Source organism: Carlito syrichta, unplaced genomic scaffold (assembly GCF_000164805.1).
Source record: "Carlito syrichta isolate Samal-C Ts95f unplaced genomic scaffold, Tarsius_syrichta-2.0.1 Scaffold305666, whole genome shotgun sequence".
Lineage (NCBI taxonomy): Eukaryota > Metazoa > Chordata > Mammalia > Primates > Tarsiidae > Carlito > Carlito syrichta.
This window is the reverse complement of record NW_007249762.1, coordinates 133,682-141,890: the sequence shown is the minus strand read 5'-3', so window position 1 is coordinate 141,890 and position 8,209 is coordinate 133,682.

Sequence of the window (8,209 nt, the reverse complement as noted above, 5' to 3'; positions counted from 1 at the left end):
AAATTCCCAGAATTCAACTTATATAGTTCTCATTGCCAGTTATATTCACAAAAGTTGAGACTCAGCCTAAAGTGTTCAACAAACAGAGGGAGGTCTAAAGCAGTACCATGCAAAATGTTATTCCCAAACATCAGCAGTGATGCTTTTTTGTTTTTCATCAGCAGTGATAGCCTAGGAGTATCTAGAAATGCAACTTACTAGATTCCCACATACCCATAGCAACCCATAAGGTCTCTGTTGCCTTAGAAATTCATCCTAAAAAAACAAACAAAAACCCCCAAAAAACCAAACTAATAATTTTTATGATTCTGTCTCTTTACAATCACAGTAGATTCTCAGTGGCATGTTCAGACCTTTCCTAATAGTAGAGCCCTGTTTCTCTCAAGGTGGTCCCTGATCACCATCACCCAGGTACTTGTTGAAGATGCTAAATCTCAGCCCAACTTATCTGAACCTATCTCATCAGCAACTTGGAGGACCAACCTATTTGGATAGAACAAAGCCTTCGTGGATCCCAATGCCTGCCAATTGTGAGGACGATCATCTTTTAACCATTGGTTCACGACACATCCTCCAAAATACAATCCTCAGCAGATACTTCAAAAACAACTGAAATAAGGTTTAACAGTCAGAGACTCAGAATAATTTGACGTGGGGTATCAACTGGACAAAAGGCATTTTCAAGCTCCCTTAGCAATTTTAATGAGCAGCATCTTTGAGAAACACTGCTCCAGACTCATTTTGCCTAAGGTTGTCAAATGCAGAGGGAAATGTCAATGTCTTCAAAGAAATCTCAGAAAAGTACCTCCCACTGATCTAACATGGATTATATGTCACCTGAACTCCACTCACTTTCCCCAGGAGGAGGGGATTGACAGATGGAGCCCAGGTATTCTCAACTGTGTCATATGAAGGGTAGATAGTCAGTGCCAATTAGTATACCTGGAATGAAATTTTGGGTGAGTATGCCCTAAAAGAAAAATAAGAAATTTAGAAATTGGACATTTTGAAAAGTAGAAAAACACATTCAATTAATTAAATAGTTGGGAGAAGTTATTGTCATGTTTTTATTAGTATTTTCTCTTTTGACTATTTTATTTGTTTATGCTTTCAGAAAATATCAAGGTTGCATTTATTCTTTCTTCTCACCTATGAGGAAAAGTCTGAATTTATTATTTTAGTATGATTACCTTTTGGGTTTTTTCTGAGTTATAGATAAAGGTTTACATTAGGACTAATTTTTAAAATTTCTTGTGTATGCCTCTGCGAGGGGAGGGAGCAGGGAGAGCATACAACATCAATAAGGATTCATGATCCCAATTTAGGCGAAGTGAGGTCCAATGGGAGACTCAAACTTCACTGTAAATAGACTGATTGTATATCTAATCCTGACTTGTACCTCACATCTTTGAAACAAAAAAGAAATAAAAAATAAAATAAAATGCTATATATAATAAGAAGAAGAATTAAATTTTCTTGTTAGTAAACTTGCATAAGATTTTTAAACATGGCTACCTTGTGTTTTGTCATCCTCAGTTATTGTTTTGAATTATTCTCTAAAAACATTTACAATCAGATTCATGGAAAAGATTCTAACAAGTACTTAAAAAAATAAATAAAATTATCATATTGGCCCCAAATTTTCTCACAAGTTCTATTCAATTTAAGTGGACAAATTAAGAATTAATGCATGGCTACAAGTTAAGGGTTGCTCACAGCCTACACATTTCAGAGACTGAGTAATCACTGAGCTCTGATATTTCAGTCTGATAACTATAATGACATGAAAATTACTAAACAAGTGCAAGGAGTTTCACTTCAACTTCTAGAGTGAAGCTTTGCATTTTAAAAAAAATTTGACTGTGATATCTTTGAACTCATACTCTTTCTACAAGATGTCATTTTACTTCTAGACAACACAATTTTTGTTTCCAAGGAGCAAAGGAATGACAAGGAAGCTTCCTTTGGAACAAAGCAAGGGAGTAGGTTTGGAAGACATATTTTGACTATGATAAAAGAGTGTGGATTCCCAAGTTTAGAAAGATAGAGTTTTATATATCAAGGAAGTCAATTTCATTATGTATCAATGTAGCAGGCTTTGAGTGGAGCATAGTTTCTAAGCCCCTTTCACCTGATTGGTGGCAAGAGGACAGTCATCTTTCTCCCTTTCATGAGTTTGGAGAAAATATCTGCCATCATGGCAAGGCACTCAAAATATTCTTTCCTCCTTTTACCACCGCAACTCTTTTATGTCCTCAGTTGAGTGATGTACCAATGCCCACAGAAACAATAAGAGTCCAGTGTCTCTGCAAGATTATCCAGCACCTCACTTTAGAATATGGAGTTTTTAGGCATTTACAGTTTGGGTCTTTGCAATCTCTGGCCGAAGTTTCATGTGAGAAAAATTGTTGCTTTCAACATATAGCTAAATGCAGGTTTTCAGGGCCATGTCTGGCACACATTTTCCTCACATAACCCTTTTAATTAAAGGCAATATAGGTGTATGTTGCATCCTCCCTGAGACGTGACCAGATAGAACTGGAACAACCCCAAAGCAGTAGTGGTTGCATAGAGTTGTGGGCTCTGATTCACCCTCAAGAAAAGCTTCACCTGTCTGAAGGTCATAGGGCTGACATCTCCATCTCGCCTAAAACTTCCAGCTTATCCTGCTTTAGAGTAGAAGTTTGAAATCTGCTTTTTCTGGGTTCCAATGTGAGCTCTGTCTTCTATTGACCCTGATGACTTTATAAGGTTGTTTTTATTCCGATCATTTTCTTTTGTGAAAGATGAGGCATATTTCCATAACTTCCCCACACAATGAAGCTGACGTGAGATCACAAATATAAAGACTTGATAAAATTACTGGTAGTCAACCTATTTAGCTCTCATGTTAGTTATAGTTAGAAAAGGTCAGACACAATTGATAGTGTTCAAAGAACAGAGCGTGGGCTAGATCAGTGGTTCACACAGTATCATCTCCAAGCAGCAGAAGAGATATTGCCTGAGATGTTGGTAGAAATGGAACTTCTTAGGTGCTTATCCACTCATGGGATCTGTAAAGACTCAGTTAACAAAGAATTCAATCCTTAAAAAAGGAAACAAACAAAGAGTCCTTTCATGGTTCTCACTAGTCATAGCACAGCAGACTTCTAGCTGAGCAGCACCACCTGTGTACTTGTCAGAGATGCAAATTTTCAGCACATTCTCACCACATTAACATAATAGCAAATGAATTTGTAGTAAGGACAACCAATCTGAATTTACCAAGTCTTCTATGGAACCCAATGCCTGACAAAATGTGAAAATGATAAAGCATCCTTGAAAATGATTTCTCCGCCAGATTATTTAAAAACAACTGAAACAAGTTTTCTGAGTCAGAGCTTATGAATAAATTGAGGTGAGGAGACATTTGGATAATAGCTATTTTTAAACTCCCTAGTAAGTCTATTGTGTTCTAGGTCCAGCTACCCAACATTACTAAACACAGTGGAAAGAGTCCTTGCCTTTCCAGAAATCCTAGGAAAAGGCCTTTCACAGACCTAACATAAGTTATATATCACTACAAGTATATGCTCTTTCCCTAGAGGAATGATTGATACAACTCAGGTCTTTCCTTTTCTTTGCTTTTCTTTTTGAGTTGGAGTCTCACTCCATCGCCCAGGCTGGAGAACAGTGGCACGCTCACCGTCACCCCAGCGTCAACCTGGTAGGCTCCAGCGATCTTTCTACCTCACCCTTCCAAGAAACCAGAACTACAGGCACGTGCTACCACGCCCGGCTAATTTTTAAAAATTATTTATTGTAGAGACAAGGTCTCACTGAGTTGCCCGGCCTGGTCTTGAACCTGTGGGCTCAGGCAATCCACTTGTCTTGGCCTCCCACAGTGCTGAGATTACAGACTGAGCCAACAAGCCTGGTCAACTCGGGTATTTTTACCTCTGGCATGGCAGTAGTTGTCAAGTTCAAATAAAATAATTTTAATAAAATTTGGGATAAGACTCCTTAAAAAAGGAAATAGAAAATTTGGGATGTGAAGAGCAAGCAACACATTTTCCAGTCATTGTCTGGGAAAACTATCTATTGCCATGTTTTGTTTATATTACCTAGTTTGACTGTTTTCTGTATTTAATTTTAGGAATTATCATGATTGCATTCTTACTTTTTCTCATTTCTGAAGTAGAATCTCAAACTTATTTTCTACAAAATTCCTCTTCTTTTATCTGGATGATAATGAGTGCATAAAACTTGTGCATTTCTCAAGTTCTTAAATCTCCTGGTCTCAATAACTTTTAAATTAATACAAATAATTATTCTATACTCTCATGTAAATTTCTTACACATGCAGAATGGCGAATTATTTTCTAACTTAAGTTGGCAATAACAATTTTATTGTTATTTATTTTATTTTATTATTATTTTTGTTTGAGTTGGAGTCTCACTCTGTTGCCCAGGCTGGAGTGCAGCGGCATGCTCCCGGTCACCACAGCCTTGACCTGCTGGACTCCAACAATCCTCCTGCCTCAGCCTTCCAAGTAAACAGAACCACAGGTGCACACTACCACACCCAGCTAATTTTTGTTTTATTGTAGAGACGAGGTCTCACCAAGTTGCCTGGGTGAGTCTCAAACCCACCGGCTCAGGCAATTCACTCACCTGGGCCTCCCAAAGTGCTGGGATTACAGGTTGAGCCACCAAGCCCAGACGGCAACAACAATTTCAAAATAATAAATACTTAAAAATTTGGTTAGTAGGTCAAGTCACTTAAACTAGACAAATTAAGAAATACTAGAAAATAATCAGAAATGCCAGTCCTGGTGGCAAACTGCTATAGTCCAGCTATTTAGCAGGCTAAGGCAAGAGGATCCAGGAGTTGGATGACCAGCCTTAGCAACATAGCAAGAACCCCATCTTTACATAAAATAAAATAAGACAAAATAAAGCAAAATAAAATTTTAAAGAAGAAACAAATCAAAGGTAACTATACTATAGTTATAAATAATTGTAAACACATGTATTTGATAGCAATACCAGATAACTGGTAGTTAAAAAATTAATATATGTAGTTTATATAAGGCCTACCTATGTTTTAAAAAATTAAATGTTTCTAGCAATGTTTCTTTTATAACAAAAATATTTAAGACAGTATGTATGAAAAAGATCCTATACCTCAAAAATAAGGATGCAAAATGTGCTATAGAGGATTCTAATTCAACAGGACAGGTTTATTCACAACCTAGACTCTTCCAAGGCTGAGGAATGACTCTTGGCCAGAAATTGACAGATCATTATTGAGACCATGGAATATCTTATTTGATCAGGATGTCTTTGTGTCCCTGAGGCTTTGGTCTTACCAGATAGTTAATGCTAACAATGACGTCTATGGTGAATGTCTACATTTGGATGACTGGATCTGTGGCCAGGCAATGTCAGTTTGACCTCTAGATGTACCGGAGAATCAGAAGCCAAGGTCAATCATGTGGATATTCCATACTTACATGACCAAGAATTGGGTAGCTTACCAGGTTGGTAACACTTTACACATGTGGACATAAATCTTACTGAAAAAATTAAGTGCAATGCGTGTGACTCTACTAGAAGCTTGAACCTCGTTTCTCCTGGACTCTTACCTATGTTCCTTTACCACTGGTTTATTTTTGTGTTCCTATACTGTAATGCATTGTAAGTAGCAGTATAAAGTCCTTTCTGAGCTCTCTAAAGTCTAAGGATTCATTGAACCTGAGGCTGGACTTGGGGTAACCAACAGGCCCATGAATAAATGGTTTGCCTGTGGATGCACTGGTTTATTGAACCCTAATAACATGGGAATTACTAACTGTGTATAAGAGATTTCTCATTTCAACTCTTTAAGCATAGTCCTCCATCCTGATAAAAATCTGCTGTGATATCCTTGAGCCCTTTCTCTCTTTTCCTGTTCTCAGAGAACAAGATTTTTGTTTCCTCGGAGCAGGGCAGTAGCAAGGAATAATCTTTCTGGAGTAAAGACGACAGCAAGTTTAGAGGAGATATTTCATCTATATGAAGAGAATGAGAAAAAGATAGAGTTTTTTATAAAATACAAACCCAACATCAAAGGAGATTTTAAGTGGGGCAAATTTTTAAGCCTCATTCACCTGCATTGAGGAAAGGGAACCTCCATCTTTCTCCCTTAGTCATAAGTTTAGAGAAAATGCCATGAAGGCAACTCTCTCAAAATAGTCTTTCTTTCTTTTTTTTGTTTTTTGTTTTTTTGAGATGGAGTCTCACTCTGTCGCCCAGACTGGAGTGCAGTGGCACACTCCCGGCCACCACAGCCTCTACTTGCTGGGCTCCGGCGACCCTTCCGCCTCAGCCTTCCAAGGAATTGGAACTACAGGTGTGCGCTACCACGCTCAGCTAAAAGAAAGTCTTTCCCTCTTTACCACCTTAACTCTTTTATGTCGCTCAGTAGAGTGATGTGTCAATGCCTGCAGGACAAATTTTGGCACATTACCTCTGCAAGATAATCCAGCACCTCACCTTAGAATATAGAGGTTCTTGACATTTATGGTTTTGGCCTTTAGAACCTCTGGCTAAACTCTCACATGAGAGAAAATGTTGCTTTCAACATTCAGTTCAATGTAGGTTTTCAGGGATATGTATGACCCTCAGCATCTTTGTTCATAATATCTCAATTAAAAGCATTATGGGTGCATGTTCCATCTTCCCTGGGAGGAGACAAGCCTGAAACAACCACAAAACAGTAGTAGCTGCATACTGTTAAGGGCTCTAATTCACGCTCAGAAAGAGGTTCACCTGTCCAGAAGGTCATGGGACTGGCTCTTCTGTCTACTTTTAAACTTCCAACTCATCCTACTTAAGAGCACAGATCTTGGAGTCCAACTCGTCTGGGTTCCAGTCTGAACTCTGTCTCCAATTGGCCCTCAAGTGTCTGGAAAGTTATTTTATCCTGATCATCTTTTTTTTTTATTATTTAATGAGATATAGTTCAATAACCTTCCCCTGCAGTGAAGCTGAAATTAGATGACAAATTTAAAGCCTTAGTACAACCCCTGCTACTCAACAAAGTTAGCTTTCATTATCACTTATAGTTAGGAATGGTTATATTTTGTCTAAAGTGTTCAAAGAGCAGAGGGTGGGCCAGAGCAGTGGGTAAGGAAATGTCATCCACAAGCAGCAGTGGGATCTGCATAGAAATGCAACCTCTCAGGGGCTTGCCCACCCACCGGGCCTGCAAAGGCTCAGTTATCTTTTTGAGGTTCTCACTAGTCACAAGCAGAGCAGGCTTCTTACTGGCATACTTATACCCTTCTTCACACAGAAGCACTGGTTCCCTGAGGTTGGTCCCTGATCAATACCACCTGTGCACTTTTTAACTTTGCAAATTCTCACCCCAACCTATTGAAACCTTCACAGTCCAAGTTGAATTTAAAGTAAGGTCAAGAAATCTGGATTTAACAAGTCTTCCATGGAACCTAAAGCCTGCCAAAATCTGAGAATGATATTCTTAAACCACTGCTGTTTCATGCATCCTCGAAATGAACCTCCACCTGATAAATTAAAAACAATTGAAACAAGGTTTTACAGCTACAGATTATGAATAATTTGAGGTGAGTTTACACCTAGACCAGTGTTTTCACACTTCCTTGGTGATTTTAATGTGTATTACACATTCGAGAAACACTGCTCTAGGCCCAGATTGCCCAACTTTGCTAATTGTAATGGGAAAAGTCATTGCCATCCAGAAATCCTAGGAAAAAACCTCCCACTGACCTAACCTTGGTTATATGTCACCCCAACTACAAATAATTTCCCCAAAAGGAGAGAATTGATTGATGGAACACAGGGATCTTCACCCCTGGCATGGCAGTAAGTTCCCAGCTCCAAATATAATAGTTGCAATAAAATTGGAGTGAGACTTTTTAAAAGAACTGAAAAGCGTGACAAGTAAACAACACACTTTTTTTTTTTTTAATTTGGGAAGAATGTTTGCTGCCATGTTTTGTTAATATTACCTAGTAGACCTGTTTCTTGTTTGTCGTTTCAGGGATTATCATGATTGCATTCCTCTTTTCCTCTCATTTGTGAAATAGAATTCCAAATTCATTTTCTATAAAATTCCATTTTATGTTATCTGAATTATAAATAAGGCTTGTGTATTATTCTATTACTTTAATATTCTAGTCTCAATAACTTTTAAATCAATACAAAT